General features: G+C 40.0%; 1 protein-coding gene across 1 annotated transcript in view; it reads right to left on the bottom strand.

Moving 5' to 3' along the window:
• The window catches only part of LOC105488240 (plexin domain containing 2), a 467,180-nt gene that overhangs the window by 337,293 nt on the left and 110,571 nt on the right, over positions 1 to 19,316 (bottom strand). The gene's annotated exons all lie outside the window — the stretch shown is intronic.

Raw genomic sequence — 19,316 nt, forward strand, 5'->3', positions numbered from 1 at the left:
GGCAACTGAATTGACTGTAAGCATATGAGTGTACTTGGGAAGCACAGACAAGATAACATGGAAACGCTGTGGAGTCCTCTGCGGATCTGATGAACCCACAGACAATTCAGGTCACATAACAAACTGCTCTCAGCCAAGGATTTCACTAGAATCGCACGGCTAAAAGCCATCCTCCATTCCATCTGGGCTGCACAAGGAAGCATAAAAAACCAAGGCCAAGAGAGCTGAATCCAGGCCAGCCTGACCTTGGCAAAGCAGATCCTCGGTGAGTGTTGCCAGGATGGTATCCACTTCCAAACAAATTGAAGGTTTGCAGGACGGGAAGAATACCTCATCACCAGCAGGACTGCATGACTTTGGTCAGCTACAAGCACGTCAAGATTTTTTAAACTGTCTCAAGAGACTCCCTTGTTAAACCACCTGGGACACTGACAAAAAGACAGACTCCTCAGTGAGGAGCCACAGTTCAGTTACTAGGTCAGCAGAAGAAGCCTTTAAAGGGCCAAGAAGTCCACGGGTGCTCATGTATCTATCTGGGCAGAAATGTGAACACGTTAAATTAAGTTTAGCATGAAGCTGCCTCCTTACATATTTTAAAGGTTTCTTCATACATAATGAACTGTAACCTGACTGGATGTTTAAACAGACTGTAAGCTGCTCTTGTGCCGGTCGCTGAGTTTTGGCCAATCGAAGGTGGCCAACTGTTCAAATCAGGTTCAAATAAGGCAAACGGCAAGCAGTAACCAATACTTCTGTTTCTCTTTTTGTTTTGTTTGAGATGGAGTTTCGCTCTTGTTGCCCAGGCTGGAGTGCAGTGGTGCGATCTCGGCTCACTGCAACCTCCGCCTTCCGGGTTCAAGCGCTTCTTCTGCCTCAGCCTCCCGAGTAGCTGCGATTACAGGTGCCTGATACCACATCTGGCTTTGTTGTTGTTGTTGTTGTATTTTTAGTAGAGATGGGGTTTCATCATGTTGGCCAGGATGGTCTCAAACTCCTGACCTCAGGTGATCTGCCCTCCTCGGCCTCCCAAAGTGTTGGGATTATAGGCGTGAGCCATCACTTCTGGCCACCAGTGCTTTTATTTCTGTACCTGACTTCCATTTTCTGTACGTCACTTTCCTTTCTCTGCCCATGAATCTTCTTCAATCACATGGTAGCCCTGGAGCTTCTGAAACCTATTCCTGTTCAGGGACTGCCCGATTCACCAATAGTTCTTTGTCCAATTAAATTCTGTTAAATTTAGTTTGCCTAAGGATTTTCTTTAAACAAACATAAACTTCACTAAAACATGCAACAATATGAATGTAGACATCTTTTGTTTTTTTGAAAAGTTACCAACCACAAGAGTTAACAGATAAGGAAATATGCATTCCAAGTATATAATATCTGGCATATCCATGTGAATTCATACATACTCTGAAGATTTTCATGTCAGAAGTTGAAGGAAAAAAATCAGATTCCTAATCTGCACCTTATTTCCATTTTTTAAATACAGAAGTCAATGGGATAGCTTCTCAGTAGGGTTATGCCATTCATTTCTCTATTCTTCAGGAGAATATTTACTACCACCAGACTGCAAGAAAACTCGAGAAATTCCGGACCCACTGGAAAGCATACCAAACTGATTTCAGGTTCATGAGAACATTACAGTTATCATCTAAAATTCTTCAAATCGTTATGAAATTTGTGGCTGCTTCTACATTGTTGCTATGGGAAAGTAAAAATCAGCCCACAAGTTTTTAGAGGAAAGTAGTAAGAATTAATACCAAGCCATTTTAATGGTGCAAAGGTGACATTCTATGAAATGTGGCAAGTGATGTTCCCAATAAACAATGCATAGCAAAAATCCACTTCCTCCAAAATGGAACACAAATCACCTTTATTATTACCTGTTCATTCAAGTAAACACGTCACTGAAATAGCCCACTTTCTTAGGATGCGTCAGTTTGATTTAATAAATCTAAAAGGACAAGACGAGACTGTTCCTATTTGAAGAATTTCTTTAGAAGGCTGAAATTCAGGGGAAAAGGGAAAAAATATTCAGCAAAGTATATGAAGAAAGCCAGTGGCCCAGGGAGCTTCATGTGGTCTAATGTTTTACAACGCACAGCAATTTTGTGCTTCAACAGGTCTTGACCAATAAATTAAAGCCATGCCAACAGTATATGGTTATGCTTATGTGCTAAAGCACTATATGAGATGAATTCTAAATAATGGCTTCTCAATTAAAGAACTTTCACTCTGCAAAGGTGTGGTCTTGTTTCTGAGAGAAATATGGCAAAGACATAAAACTCCTTACATTAGAAGCATAAGATATTCACCCAAGACCTAAAGTAGATTATACAGAACATCACAGAAATGTTTAAATTTAGCATCTATTGTTGTAAAGATACATGTGTATACTGAAAAATATCCTAACGTTGCAGAACACTTATAAGAAAAAAAAAAAAAGCCCTATTAAATCAGCAAACAGCAAAAGTTGCCTAAATCTGGATTATTCGATAATTGTGGGGTAACTCCATACTTCAGCTCCAGAGTCCTCCTATGTGAAAATGTTCAGCCTACATCTGATCTTTAGCCACCCTAATGGCAAGTGTATAAGGACGGAGAGGAAGCTGAACAAAATTATTATAACTTCTCTACGTAAGTGCATGACAAAGAGACTTTTAAAAGTGGTGAGATTACAATTAGTGGCCAAAACGCTGCTTTTGAATTAACTGGAGGCATGATTATTCATAATATACATCTCCTTATTATTAAAAATAACCGCTTGACTTTTCCCCTACAAATATTTAAATGAGCATTTAGTCAACTAAGGATAAAATGATTTAATATACTCCAGAAAGTAGATTTGGCTTTTCTTTGTAGTATTTCTTGAAGAACTCAATTAGTTTTTTTGGTTTTCTGGTTTTGTTTTGTTTTTTGTTTTGAGACAGGGTCTCGCTCTGTCGCCCAGGCTGGAGTGCAGTGGCGCCATCTCTGCTCACTGCGACAACCTCCACCTCCCAGGTTCAAGCAATTCTCCTGCTTCAGACGCCTGAATAACTGGAGTTACATGCACACCACCATGCCCGGCTAATTATTTTGTATTTTTGGTCGAGACGGGTTTCACCATGTTGGCCAAGCTGTCTCAAACTCTTGACCTTAAGTGATCCACCCGCCTCGGCCTCCCAAAGTGCTGGGATTATAGGCATGAGCCGCCGTGCCTGGCTCAGTTAGATTTAATGAGAAATGTTTTGAGTCATGTAAGACAGTACATAGTAACTACAGAATTTGCCTGTCATAAGAGAAATGTATGAAGTTATTAAATGCAACCTCCATAAGATAGTGTACTCAAAATTATTAGAGGAAACAATAACCACAAAATACCAGACAGATAAAGATGCTGTCTTTTTAGCATAGTAGAAGGTATTGTGTTGCACTATTTAGCACACTATATGATAGTCAACAGCTTTTACCATCTGGACAATCTTTTTCTTTTCAACTGCATCTCTAATATTTTAGTTTAGGTCCATTTAATCTTACTCTGGTCTTTGGAAAAGATAGAGAATGACTGGAAAATTACCCACTATCTTTACAGAATAGTCACTGTAGATAGTTAATAAATCTTCCCCTTAGTTCAAGATAAATAATACTTGGGCTTTCTACTTCTGTGTACAACACTTCAATCACGTTAAAAAGCTCCACTCCAAAACCAAGGTTCTTTTTTTTTTTTTTTTTTTCTTTCTCTAAATGTCAAAGGCTGGAAACAAACGCAATACAAAATGGGCTTGACTAGGAAATAGGTGTACATTATGAAAAAATAAAAAAAATACTGAATAGCTGGTTGAAATAAAATGAGAAGAGCTATGTGAAACAATCCACAGTACATAATGAGAACTCAACACGTTAGTAGAGTCAAAAGGTATGAAGTGAAGGGGGAAAAAAGAGAAAGAAGGAAAGGAAAACCGTGGGTGGCCATGTTCATTTCCATGAGTGAAGGGTAAAGTTCTTTGTACTTTCAATAGTCACAAAAGGCATTCTTCTCCCTTCTGTAAAGATCTTCAAAAGGATAAACATGGATTAGGCATTATTTAAAGTGACAGACTCCATTTGAACTGGCTTAAGAGAAAGAGAACAAAAAGATGAATTCCCAAAAAAGGTTCAGTGGTGTGCTATATAGTCAATACTGCTGGTTCCTGCGAATCACACGACCCAGACCTTGGAAGCCAGCAATGCTCCAACAAAATGCTCTGCCCGTCATGTTCTTGCTGTGAAACGACCAGCTGCAGCTCCTCCAAGAGCTACACGATGCCACCAAGGACACCTGCATTCACTGGGAAAGGACAGTCATATGACACTAACTCTCTGTCACAATTCCCAGGTCCAAGAGAGAGAGCTCTGATTTGCTCATCTTGGTTCAGGGATCCATGTGTGGGAGGGGAGCACCATGATAAGAACACATTATCTCTACAAAGTGAAAATAAAGAGCAGACTCACACAGTCTTGCCTTTTGCACATCCAGTTACTTGAGAATGTCTATTCTTTGGGAAGTGTCTTTGGAAGTTTCCATGACTAGGAATCAGAAGCATTTATGCTTGAGATAAAATGAAGCAGAGGCATGGGAAATTCCACTAGGGATTAAGAATTCTCTCACGGCATAGCTGTGTAAATTTAATCAAATCCTATTTGAATTCTGCTTTTATTAGCTTATTTACCTATAAAATTAAAGAACTAATCTCTCCTCGCCCTGAAATTCTTTAGGTCTACAAGTAAATGATTCTAGCAGTTTACTTCCTGCGTGATGTCAGCTTCCAAAACAAGATAATTGTTTAAATGTTAAACACACCCCACATCTCAGAGATAGCTCAAATTAGGAATATCCAACATTTACAGGTACAATAATTAGAAGAATTATTAACAGCTACTCTGAAAGAATTCTTTCTCACGAAATATTTAATTCTACTGCTTCTCTGTCTCATAAATTCTTGTCAAATCTCAAAAGTACTAAAATGAGGTGGTTGGCATGTATTCTTTTATTTCTTATTATTCAAGGAGACAATGATGATTTATTTTCAGAAAGTTGTTTTAGAAATGGTTGAACATCCAAGAAAAATTGTTTTTTTTTTCTTTTTGCACAATAAAATAAGCTTTAATAAGTAATGAGGTGTGCTTATACCTACCCAAGTAAAGCATACAATGAAGGAATGACCTGTCTTAGGAAATACAAATAATAATAAAAAAAGTATTCCATTACTCTTCAATTAATTGTAGCCAAAATTCAGATTTATTTTAAAGGTATAAATCATGCAAATGGTTTATTTGATTCTATGTATCATTCTGAATGTTAATGTGCATTTAAAACTTCTTAGCAGATTAAAAAAAATTTTTTACTAGAGTATATATTTCCATGTTCTAGGCATCTTAGTACAAATCACATCACTAGGTTCAAGGTTCTTCACTATATTTTAAATAAAATAAATTCTCCCAGAATGTAGAATTAGTATGACATTAAATCATGTTATTTCTCTATCTTCCATTTCCAGCATATGAATTTATCCAATGATAAGACCCTCTAGTATTGAGATTTGTTTGCATGACTATATTAAATCACCTAAACTCTTTGAAATTATGAAAATTTGAATTTATTCAAGCAACCAGCTTAAACATCCATGTAAATAGACATATTACACAGAAAGCCAACCATACCAATGGAATTCATTCCCTTCTTTGACATCTCAAGTCCAAATATAAACATCTTTCAGATTTTATAAGCTATATAGGTGGAAAATTAGAATTCTTTCTGCTCATAATTCAAAAACATCCCCATTTTCTGTTATTTATGCCACATTTGTCACATTTCCTCCAACAAAAGTCTGGAGTAGAACCCTACAAATAATGGGTCTTTTTCAACTACTGTGTTCCATTTTCCTTTCCACACATCATTATATGAAGGAAGTCCTTTCCTTTAATGTATGCTTTCTTTGGGTAGGTACAAATACATCGTCACGTGACATTTTTCCAAAGGGGAAAAAAAGGAAGAGGAGAAAATTTTCAGCCCTTTTAAATCCTACTTTCTATGAGCTTTCCGTTACAAAATCTTGCATGTAAGTTTGAAATAGAAGTTTAAACGTGTAGCTAGATAAATCCTAGAGCTGCTGTGCATTTTTTTGGGGGGGACGCATCTTGGAAAAATCATGTCCCCAAACCCTAATTTGATGTAATTTAAGTATCATTGAGAAAACTCTAACCAGGGTTGTCCCTTCTTGGCAGATATAACTCCCTGAGATTCTTTCCTTTAAAGCAGTATTTTCTTTAGATTTTTCTCCATTTCTAGGGGGGGTAATCTATTCCCACAACTTAATCTGTAGTCGAGATCACTACTAATGTCACTTTACATTGTTAAAGTCCTATTGCATCTCAGCCTAGAGATGGCTGTTTCATTAATTTATGAAGCACAGCACAGATATCTCAGAGGGGACACTCAGATGTGTTAATTGATTACTTTGCATTATTCAACACATTTGCACCTGTTTATCCTGTATTTATCTTCTTTTCATTTGAGCCTTCTCAGCCACTGGTGCATAAAACCTTGAAATATGTTTGGATTTCACTCTTTGATTAGAGGATATTTCTCCCTCCTCATTATATACAACTGGCTCTGAAGTTCAGAAAAGTCTATCTCAGTTTTTTCATGCCCGATCTATCCTTGTCACCCATTCTTACTGCCACTTCTTCAGTTAGGAACATCATTACATTTTTTTCTGAACTATTGCAACAGACTACTTACAGATTGTTTGGTTTCTGTTTCTTCCTGCTCCAATTAATTCTGCACACAACTGCCAGCTTAATCTTCCTCTGACCTAACTCTAATTACAACACTGCTGGTAATCAACCTTCATGTACTGCTGATTGCTTACCCAGTAAAGCCCATGTCTGAAGTTACATTTCAAGACCATCCACAACTTGGTCTCACTGCCCGATATGGTTTGGATCTGTGTCTCTGCCCAAATCTCATGTCAAATTGTAATTCCCACATTGGAGCTAGGACCTGGTGGGAGGTGACTGGATCACAGGGGCTGATTTCCCTGTTGGTGCTGTTCTCGTGATGGTGAGTGAGTTCTTCTGAGATCTGGCTGTTAAAATTGTATAGCCACCCCCCTAAACTCTCTCTCAGTCCTGCTCCTGCCATGTAAGATGTCTGCTCCCACTTTGCCTTGCACCATCAGTAAAAGCTCCCTGAGACCTCCCCAGAAACAGATGCTGCCATCCTTCCTGTATAGCCTGGAGAACCGTGAGCCAACGAAACCTCTTTTATTTATAAATTAGCCAGTCTCAGGTATTTCTTTATAACAATATGAGAATGGCCTAATACACTACCTTTCCAATTTCATCTTGCCATGGTACCAGGTCACTGAAACTCTTGCTTGTGAGAGATCAGACGCCTGCCACAGGAACCACTGAATGCTTACGCCTGAGTTAGAGCCTCAAGCCTCCCCACTGTGCTAGGGGATTATGCCAAGGTAAGATAACCAACATTTCCTGTATGTAATGTATACAATCTTGTGCCTATGGACATGGGGTTTGCAAATCAAGAGGGCTAGCGATGCCACCATGCAAATAGAGGTAATGAGTTTTTATAACCACTGAGAAGTCAAAAGCAAAAGGCATCCAGGGCTGAAGGAAAATGTGTTAGCTATTGCTACCCTGTGCCTAAAGCCACTGATATCAGACAAAGTCAATACCATGCCACCTAAGTGGGTTATGAACTCTCCTAAAGGTGTTCTGAAGACAGGATAGTGACCAAGGACTGGTTGTTGCCTCCTTCTCTGCCTCTTTCTCATATGCCCATCTGACCAGGAACTCTTCCTCATCTAGAAAGAAATTCTGTTTAGATGAACCTACCCAGAGATGGTTGGCCCTGCCACTGGGTGGTGGCAAGGAACCTCCATTATCCCTGTCTTTGTGTTTCCTTGTTTTTCTGAGTTACATTCCAGCCATCTATTGGCACGCCAGAAAAGTTATGTCAGGACAATATTCTGAAGAAAAATATAGCCTCTGTCCTCATAGAAGTTGCATATATGTGTGTATATATATATATAGTGATACGTATTCCGATAACATTAAGCTCCTATAACCATGGGAACACAGATGAGGGAACAATTCACTCTGCTGTGGATGAGGTGGCCATCAGGGGTTAGACAAGGAGGAAGTGAAGAGTGAAGAGGTATCTTGTAAACTGGCCCTTAAAATTCAGAACAGGTGACCCAGGAAAATGCTGTGCAGAGACCAAAACCCTGGCATATTCCGATTGAGGGCAGACCAAGCAAAGGTCTGGAAATGACCATAAAGATGTGGGACTAAGACCATCCATGACATGCTAAAGATGACTACATTTAAGTCCTGGGCATCAGGAGCCATTAATTTGTCCCACAAGCAGATTAATGTAACACTCCGAAAAACAGAATCCTGGAGATCATTGTGGAGGATGAACTGAAGGAAAGGAGGGTCAAAGGAAATCAGGACAATTTTAGATAAGAAATGTTGAGGGTCGGGTCTAAGTTTCAATGTCATTGGAGAGCAAGGAACACATGCAAGAGACATTTCCAAAGTCAGTAAGGACATCAAAGATCTAAATTGAAAAAAATAAAAAGTGCTGAGATGGGCTGTCAATATCTGCCAATATCTGGAATATTTTAGAAGACCATAATTGCATCAGAATAGGATATTATGTAACAGTCATTTGCTAAGCAGCTCATATATAAAGTATCTCTGGATATTTCCATATCCCCAATGCAGATGAAGAAACAGAGGCTTGGGGATATCAAGTGAATTGCCATTGAGATCCAACCCTGTCATATTCTAAGGCAAATGGTCCGTGGTGGGAGGCACACAATTTGTAACATTTGCCAACTTCCTTGGTGTAAATACTCCACCATGCACTATTTCAAGTTACCAACAGTACATCACTGCAGGCATAGTTGGGATGATATGTGCACAATGAGATCAGTTCTCATAAGCTGGTGTGAGCCCTCCCCAGTACACCAGTAGATAAAGCTCACAAACATATTGTCAGGCATTACATAAAGCAGAGGTTGGCGAATTATGATCCATGGGCCAAATCCAGCCATCACCTGTTTTTGTAAATAAAGCTTTATTGGAACACAGCCATGCCCATTTATTTTGCTATGATCTACTGCTACTTTTGCAGTGCAGTGTCAGATTTGACTAGTAGCAACAGAGACTCTATAGTCTCTAAAGCCTAAAATATTTACCACCTGTCTCTTTACAGAAAACATTTGCCAACCCCTGAAATAAAGTATAAAGCAGACAAAACCAATCTATCCTATTAGAATTCACGGTAATAGAGACCCTGAGAGGTGAGATGAGTGGGGGAGTTTCCAGAGCAGAGTACGCAGGACTTCTGGAGTCCCAGTAAAATCCTGCTTCTTAATCTGGGTTCCGGTTACCCAGTGAAAATATATCAAGCTTACAATTAGAATTTGCAATTTTTCTATATGCAAATTAGACTTCAATAAAAATTCTGTTGAAAAGAAATCAAGACACTCCATGAGCAAATTTATACATTTTGTTTCTCAATGATTTCAACATTTGGTTTTAATATCAAAATGGAACTAAGAACTAAGACAGGTTTGTCTGTTTGATTTACAACAGATGCTGATGAATTCTTTAGAGATCTACTAGGAATAGCAGTAACAGGATCTAGCTATTGGATGGATGTGATTCTGGCCCACACTTTTCTTCTGATGGTTGTACTAGAATGTTCATTTCTTTAGTCTGCCGGCAGAGTTGTCGTAGTTATAACTTCACTGTCCTAAAGTGTGCTTTTGAATACTAATTGCTTTGAGTGGCATTTATGACTCTGTTTATGGTCTTGCTGCACTTCCTTGGGGAGGTGACACTTCATTGTCATTATCATGAACAGGACTTTAAAACATAGGAGGCAGGTCAATGCATCAGTGTTAACATTCTCTTGGGTGACTGAATTCTCTTGGATGCTGAGCCAAGCATCTCTTTGCCTCTTGCTAACCACTGATGGCGATAGCCAGATGTGTGCATTGCAGCCAAAGAGGAAGTGGTGACATGTCCAGCCTGAGCTCCCAGGTGTGCTTCCTGGACATATGCACCTCCTCTGGCCAACTCTCACAGCCCATATTTCTCTCTAAGATGAAAGGTGAGGAGCTGGAGCTCGTGCATCCTTGGGTTCTTCCATGGGCCAGGTTGCAGTATGGCAAATTTCCAGATTGCAGATTATTTCCCTCACTCCAGGCCCACACCACCTGTCAGCTGTCAAGGTAATGCCTTGCCGTGCCTCTCTCACAGCTGGCCAGCCTGTTACCCAAAGCCAAGCGCAGAAGTAGGTGGCTGATGGTGGAGCATCTGAGGAGACTACTGGTCTTATCAAAGAGCATTAGGTTCCCACTGTCAGCCTCCACCACCCGTGAACTCCGAGGAAGGGCCAAACCAGGTCATGTGTGCAGTAGTTGCAAAGAAGCTAAAAGCCCCAACAGATGAATGGTCAATGATTTGATGAGCAGAACAATGAATTTCTGACTCTTCTACTAAATTTTCGAGGGGAGCATACATACTTTTTCTGGAAAAGGGGCAGCCCTGGGGCATTAGCAAGGCCAACATTGATGCTGAAGTACTGTGGACCCTACAAGTCCACACATCTCCCGAGATACATGAGAGATATTTCTTTGAATATTTTTTACTAAAAAGCCAGTGAAAGGGCCTGTTTCACCTTAGTGAAAGAAACACAAAAAGAACAGGTCTCGAGGAAGACCCCATCATTATAGATGATTGGATGGCTCTTATACAAACTCAGGGAACCCCTGAAAAAACAGTCTAGAAAGCAAACTAGTTAGGCACTGCCTTGGATAGGAAGAACCACTAAACTAGAACACTGCATTTATTTTAATCAACTATACCAAAATATGGAAAAGGAAGTAGAAGTTATGTCCATAATCTTTCTTTCGCCACCAAAACACCTCAGTAAATTATAGGCGAATTTGATTAGGAGATTGAATGCAGTCAGGCCAAGACTATTAACAAGACTTATGTTTGCTTCCCATCAAGGTGACCAATGCAGTGACCACAATAGGAAACCTCACACTGGTGAACTTATGTTGAGTCTGAAACTATCAACCTTAAGCAGAAAGTGGCATGTCTATTGTTGTTCTATTGTTCAAAGGTATGAATGAGGTCATTACATGAAAGTACCAAGATCTTGTTTTATATTGGCTTTTTCCTTTCCTTTGGTCTGAAAAAGGACCTGAGAAAATCCTCAAAATAACCTTAACTTTTCAACTCTTTACTTATCATTACTTTCTCATGAATGGTCATGACCATTATGGAAGATTGCAATTTGCTAAATTAATAAAGATATTAGAAATACAGATTCTACATAACTTTAGGACCCATTGTGTAATGCAAGTAAATCAATGGAATATCTACCAAGACAGAATATAGTGATTGTATATGGTAATAAATTGTGATTCCAATGATTACGTGTTTTAACTAGCTCTTCTTTTCAGACTTAAAATTGGAAGGAAAAGTAAGGAATGAGAGAGATTAATAGGACCATGCAATTATTATTTAATATTCTACAAAATAAGAAGAATTGACAAAAAGAAAAAAAGATTACTCAAAGTAATTTCACTTGATATCTTTCTTCCTTCCTTCCTTCCTCCCTCCCTTCCTTTCTTTCTTTTCTTTCTTCTTTCCTTTCTTTCTTTCTCTTTCCTTCCTTCCTTTTTTCCCTCCCTCCCACCCTCCATTTCCTTCCTTCCTTCCTTCCTTCCTTCCTTCCTTCCTTCCTTCCTTCTTTCCTTCCTTCCTTCCTTCCTTCCTTCCTTCCTTCCTTCCTTCCTTCCTTCCTTCCTTCCTTCCTTCCTTCTTTCCCTCCCTCCTGCCCTCCCTCTCCCCGTTTCCTTCCTTCCATACTTTATCTTCCTTTTCAGTGGAAAATGAAAGAACTTATCTTTTCCTTTCAAGCATAATCCTCACCAGTGTGTGTGTGTGTGTGTGTGTGTGTGTGTGTGTTTTGTTTGTTTGTTATTTTTGTTTCTTGAGACTGAGTCTCGCTCTGTCACCCAGGCTGGAGTGCAGTGGTGCGATCTCGGCTCACTGCAACCTCCAGGGTTCAAGCAATTCTGTGCCTCCGCCTGCTGAGTAGCTGGGATTATAGGTGCCCGCCACCACACCCAGCCAATTTTTGTATTTTTAGGAGCGACGGGTTTCTCCATCTTGGCCAGGCTGGTCTTGAACTCCTGATCTCGTGATCCACCCGCCTCAGCCTCCCAAAGTGCTGGAATTACAGACATGAGCCACCGCGTGTACCTGTGTTTTAACTGCTCTAATTGATGATTTGGGTAGAACTAAAATAAAAAGCTGTAGTTGAAATTAACTTTCCCATTTCCACAGTAAATGATCTATGCCAAAATTTAATATTATAAGAGATACTATAAAATGTCTTTAAGAAAAAGAGGAAACAGAAAAGAATAATGAATAATTTTGCTCAAGTAGAACCTTGGCTTGACATGAGTTAAGTAGTTTGCCAAAGATCTCCCAAGAACCAAGTGAGTTACCCAGGAGTCCAACCCAGGCCTAACTAACAACACTTGCATGCTTGGTACCATGCTTGCTTGTTTGACACTGATTTTCTTCTGCTGTCAAAGTATTATCTAACCTCTCTTTTGCAAAGGGAAATTTTATGTGTGGCAGCAAGAGTGTCCTAGATAAAAGGACTAATACAAAAGGTAATTGAACAGGCCAAATCCCCTCCCCGTTCTCCAAATCACTTTCTACTTGACCCAAAGTCATGAACTTCATTCTGTATATCTCAAAGGCGACATATTACCTAAATGGAGCACAACAAATTCACAACATTTGGTTTGGAAAGTGTAGTGTTCAAACATGCTCAGAAAGAATGTGTGTGTTATTTTTTTATTCCCATAACATTCTGACTTTATGTTCTGCAACTAAAACCTCCAATATGAGATATGAGGATAATCTATCCAAAGATTATGATTTACTTAAAAGTCATTTTGCATGGAGAGCTATCTTTTGCTCTCCTTCCATTGCCAGTACATATGGTTGGTGTCTTGCTTTGCAGAAGTAAACATAATCCCAAAGTGAGAAAATCAAAAATAAAGAGAAATAAAATGCTGGATAGTGTGTGAAACAAACATAAATGAAGGATGCTGAAGGCAGGTCTATGAAAGTGCAAGTTTATTTTAATACGTGGTGAAAGATATTTGGAGCCTTGTCACCCTGATAACTCCAGTTGGCTGACTGAATGGACCTGGTATATAGAAAGGAAAGGCTGGAAGGGAAGATAAGTTCAAGATCAGAAAAGACACACGTGTGCCAAGAGAAGAGAAAGTGGAGGGAGTGTGGAGAAGGATGAGAAAAAAATAAATAGAGGAGTGAAAAATAGACCCTTTGGAAGAATTGAGAAATAAATTAGGAGTAGGAATAACACCAGCAATTGAGTTGGTTTCTGGTACTTTGTCAACATTTTGACAAAAATAGCGAATACTATGTCATTATGATTGCAACGAAGCAGGAAGGGATGTGGACCCAGGACCCACTAGGACTGTCAGGTTATTTGAACAGCATATGATACACAGTATCAAAAATCTGTTTGTACAGTCATGCAAAATTCTTCAGGCAGGAAGTTTTTATAAGATTTCATTATTTAGCTTAAACACACACACACATACACACACCCATACTTCCCAAATTAGAAGGTATTTCCTGTTTTGAAATTAAACTTCATTAAGTATATTTCCTGAATTTTTCATCCTTGAAACTCCAGTAATATTTTTTATGTGACCACGTGATTCTTCATTCACAGAAAGAAGGAATGTGGAGACAAGCCTGAAACTGCTCTGTATGGCTGGGAAGGTGAGTCAGATAGAGGCACAGATGATCTGCCTTCTCCTCCTGCCAAACCAGCTGATGCTCCTGTGGGCAGGGAGGCAGCGACAACATTGATAAACAAGCTGGTGAAGTTCAATGTGGGACTCTGCAGAGCATAACGGCCTGAAAATATATCTCACCCCACTTTAAATCTATCAAATACACACAAGGCCAAACCTAGGGGGCGGTGATCCTTACTGGCATTAGAAGGAGAGTCTTCCCTTTCAAAAAAGATTTGCTGCAGGATTCCTTTAAATAGCGAGCCCACCAGAGCATTTAAAATACCTTTTCAAATGATTTACATGCACCTTTTAAATCATACACTCACAGTGAGTTAGTTGCTGAATCATGCGCACCTGTAAAACAGCTGTTGGGCTGAAGCTTAAGGACGGTCATTAAAAACAGCTTGGCTCACAGCCTGTGTCTTAGGCAGATCAGCGCCTCCACACAGCATTCAGAGGTGACAGCGGAAAGGAGGAGAGCAGGCTAGAAGCTGAAAAGGAGAAAACGTGCCAAGCTGGCCTGTCCTCAAGACTTCTGAAGAGTCCAGGTTCAGCTCGCAGGGGGAAATGGATCATGCTCTTGAAAACCTCTTTCCTGCTATGCATTTGTACTCTTCATCTACCCAAAGTCATCTAACTAACCAGACCGGCTCTCCTTCGCGTGGGTGTTTGCTGGTTCCAGAAGACAACACTGGCTGCGCTGAAACCCATCATTCAGCAAACACAAGCTCACCATCTTTTCTTTGTTTCCATCTGTCTTTCTTTCATCTTTCTTTCTTCCTTCCTTCCTTCCTTCCTTCCTTCCTTCCTTCCTTCCTTCCTTCCTTCCTTCCTTCCTTCCTTCCTTCCTCTTTCTCTCTCTCTCTCTCTCTCTCTCATCATTCTTTCTTTCTTTTTAACGGAGTCTCTCTCTGTCACCCAGGCTGGAGTGCAGTGGTATGATCTTGGCTCACTGCAACCTCTGCCTCCTGGGTTCAAGTGATTCTCGTGTCTCAGCCTCCTGAGTAGCTGGGATTGCAAGCGCCTAACAATAGGCCTGGCTAATTTTTGTTGTTTTTAGTAGAGATGGGGTTTCACCATGTTGGTCAGGCTGGTCTTGAACTCCCAATCTCAGGTGACCCACCCACCTCAGCCTCCCAAAGTGCTGGGATTTACAGGTGTGAGCCACCGTGCTGGCCTTTTTTTTTTTTTTTTTTTTTTTTTTTTTTTTTTAAACTGGCTCTGTTTTATATGGTTTAGCAATCTTCCAAATTGAGCTGACATATTTTCCAAAATCAATATACCATTCTGTTTATCATAGAGCAAGTATTATTGTTCTGGTCTTCCTATGTATTCAGAACAGGCCCAGTGTGCCTGAAATAAAAATTCCGAGTACAAATATCAGCTTCATTGCATTTCATTGATAAGAGTCAACATATCCTTTAAGTCGGCAAATATCCCTCTTGACAACCATGAATTATGCTAAGATCACAGAGCTAAAGACCTTATTAGCGGTTTGCAGAGAGCTCAAGTGGAAAAAACCATCCCAGCTGCTTTTGAAAAAAGGAAGTTTCTATCCTTCTACAAATCAATAAATGTTTGCTACTGAAGTGCTACTGTTTCCAACTGAGACGTATCATCCTCATTTTAAAATTGATTTCAGTCAGTTTCTTAATGAAATAATCTCCCAAAATGGAATTTTAGAATTTGGGCCTAAGAAGAGTATAATGCCTCCTGTGTAAATGACATTAAGGGAATCTGGGCAACTTAAAATTTATCTGAAACCAGAAAAAAGAAAAAAAGTAGGCTAGAGCAACGAAATTCTAGGGAGAAAAAAAAAGAATAAATGAACATCTATGCTCTTCTGAGAGTGCTAAAAGATGTTCAAATGACACATCCTCCAGGATGGAGGAGAAATTTTCCTTCTGGATCGTGCAAACAGACCAAGGAAACTTAGCACCACAGCGCTTTCAGAATAACAGTCACTAACACAGTTCCACCTACAAAGTGATTTTCTGGAACTGAGTATGGACAGTGTGAAATGAATGTGGGGAGCATTAACATAAAATTACAATAGAAAGTCTTCTCTTGTCCTTTACCTTGGGACATGCAACCAAAAGGCAGTGTTTTCATATCAGTGGTTATATTTCAGAGTGCCTGGATGGAAACGCAGCTTTGTTTCATTTTTTTCTTCCTGACTCATAGCTTTGTGCTAGTCATTGCTTAGACTCTGATCCTGCACAAGAGAGAAAAAATTGATCTCAATCCTGTGTGTGTTGGCACGTGTACAAATAGCTTCCAAGTCAGAAGGAAAGCGATCCAAGGGCACTTTAGAACATCATTTTAAAAAGATTTACTGTTAAAACATGTATTTGTCAGTCAGTTGTTAAAAGGTGTGGACACATTTCCACAAAGAAATAGAGATTGTCTTGACAATCTGTTTAACCTTTCACGTTGCTGAAACAGAACCTAATTACTCCACGTGCAGAGAGGCAATTTTGAAACCACTGGGGGCTTAGGCTAACTCTCCAAGACAGAAATCTGAGGGTTGGGTATGAATCAAGGCCTCTCTCTGGTCCCATTTGAGCTCCCCAGTAAAAAACTCTTACCCTCTAGAGAGTGGGTTCTTTTTTGTTTTTATTTTTATTTTAGTAGAGCAGGGTTTCACCATGTTGGCCAGGCTGGTCTTGAACTCCTGACCTCAAGCAATCCGCCCACCTCAGTCTCCCAAAGTGCTGAGATTAGAGGCATGAGCCAGCCACCATGCCCAGCCAAGAATGGGTTCTTTTTAGAATGATAAAACGCCCTATCGGCTGGGCATGGTGGCTCACATCTGTAATCTGAGCACTTTGGGAGGCCAAGGTGGACTAATCAGCTGAGGTCAGGAGTTCGAGACAAGCCTGGTCAACATGGTGAAACTCCGTCTCTACTAAAAATACAAAAATTAGCTGGACATGGTGGCATGCGCCTGTAATCCAAGCTATTTGAGAGGCTGAGGCAATAGAATCACTGGAACCCAGGAGGCGGAGGTTACAGTGAGCCAAGATTGAGCCACTGTATTCCAGCCTTGGCGACAGAGCAAGACTTTGTCTCAAAAAGAAAAGAAAAGAAAAGAAAAGTCCTGTATTCCCCTCCATCCATCACCAAAGACACTCAATCTAGGACAGACGAGATCTCTACAATAAAACTAGTGAAACTCCAGTCTACTCTCCTTTCTCTCAAATGCAGCAAGGTCCTGAGAATTAAGCCCCACCAAGGGGTGGCCTGAATCTCTGGCACACTTCATCATAGGATAGTCTCCCAAGTGCCCCCATATTATTAAAAGGATATAGGTCTCTTAATTTCTTCTGCTTACTTACCTGTTTTTCCAAATTTTACAATAAACACAGATTATTTGCACTACAAAAAGGTATATTTGTAAAAGCCTTAATTAAATTAAGGCACTCAACTTACCCTGGTATCTAAAGCTAAAAACTCATACAATGGTATATTGTGTCCATCATTAGTTTGTCCCGACTTCCTCCCCCAGACCTAAAGTCTTTCACAACCTACTACAGACTTAAGATTTAGTGGCATTGGAAAAGAAATCACTATATCATGAAGACATCTGCACATGTGTGTTTGTTGCAGCACAATTCACAATGGCAAAGATACAGAATGAACCTAAGTGCCCATCAGCAGATGAGTGGACGAAGAAAATGTCATGTATATACACCATGGAATACTACTCAGCCATTAAAAGGATAGAAATAATGTCTTTTGCAGCAAGTTGGATGGAACTGGAGGCCACTGTTCTAAATGAACTAACTTAGAAATTGAAAACCCAATACTGCCTCTTCTCATAAACGGGAGCTAAGCGATGGCTGCACAAAAGCATACACAGTGACATCATGGACCTGGAGACTCAGAATGGAGGAACGTAGGGGAGGTGTGGGGTGAAAAACTACTTATTGGGTGCACTGTACACTACTCCAGTTGACAGGTGCACTACAATCCTAGACTTTACCACTATACGATTCATCTATGAAACCAAAAACCACTTGTACCCCTAAAGCTATTGAAATAAAATATATATATAAAAGAAGTTAGTGACACTGAAGTTCTCATTTTTCCAGGAGGATGTTATACCTATCCATGATTCCTTGCTTTTTTGTTTTTTAGATGGAGTCTCACTCTGTCACCCAGGCTGGCGTGCAATGGGCGATCTCAGCTCGCTCTGCCTCCCAGGTTCACGCCAATCTCCTGCCTCAGCCTCCCAAGTAGCTGGGTCTACAGGTGCATGTCACCACACCTAGCTAATTTTTGTATTTTTTTTTAGTAGAGACAGGGTTTCACCATGTTGGCCAGGATGGTCTCCATCTCTTGACTTTGTGATCCACCCGCCTTGGCCTCCAAAAGTGCTGGGATTATAGGCATGAGTCACCACACCCAGCCAATTCTCCGCTTTTATAAATTTGTCTCTCTACCTGGATTGACTTCATTCCTAATTTATTAGAAAAAAATAATCTTATCCTTCACAGTCCAAGTGAAATGTCAGCTTCCTCCAGGATCTCCTAGGTGGTGTCACTCCCTCTCCTGCGCTCCCAATGCCCGTGACTCTTCACCTACCCTGTTTTATTGCAGTTCAGTGTCTTGTGTGTTACTTTCACAAGGTGGGATTGATTTTTCTGCCCAACCTTTTTATTCCCAGAATTCTAACAGAGCACCTTGAATGTTTTAGGCACTCCAAACAAACTGAATGACTACTGAATAAATAAATGACTGAATGAATAAGTTAATTTTGTCAGCAACAACGACATCATAGTAAATCAGAGGGCAGATCAATAAGGTCAGCGGGAAGGCAGGCTGATGACTCCGGGGCTCAAACGTTAGAAATGAAGATGAGGAAAGAGACAGAAAGACTTAGGATAACTGTCATTATTCACATTGAGGAAAACTCTTAGGTTAGGAGCTGCTTGTGAACTTCTGAAGTCTATCTTAATAAAAGATGCAATGATCAAAATGTCCAGGGCTCTCAATGGTCTTTATAGATATACAAATAATTATCCCATCTCATTGCTACACCACATGTGGTGTCTTATTTCAGTAACTAAACTACGTGCTTTCTCATTTCACTGTGAAGTCTTCCGTACATTTCTCCAAGGCACTGTTGAAACTGGGGGAAGAGCATGCTTTTAACAAAACTGACACTGAGTCTACTCTCAAAACCAACGTCTCCCCACAATATGAGAACAATGGGAAAAGATGGAAAGGAATTCTGCATTTGCCCATTTTTTTTTTCCATCTGAGATTCTTGAGAAAGTGATTCAATCAGCCCTTTCCAGTAACTGGCTATTATATTTCTCAGGCAAGATGAACACAGGGCAGCGAGTCCGTGGATTTCTGCCTGCTGACGCCTCTATTAAGCAG

Source organism: Macaca nemestrina, chromosome 9 (assembly GCF_043159975.1).
Source record: "Macaca nemestrina isolate mMacNem1 chromosome 9, mMacNem.hap1, whole genome shotgun sequence".
In the NCBI taxonomy this organism is placed as follows: Eukaryota; Metazoa; Chordata; class Mammalia; order Primates; family Cercopithecidae; genus Macaca; species Macaca nemestrina.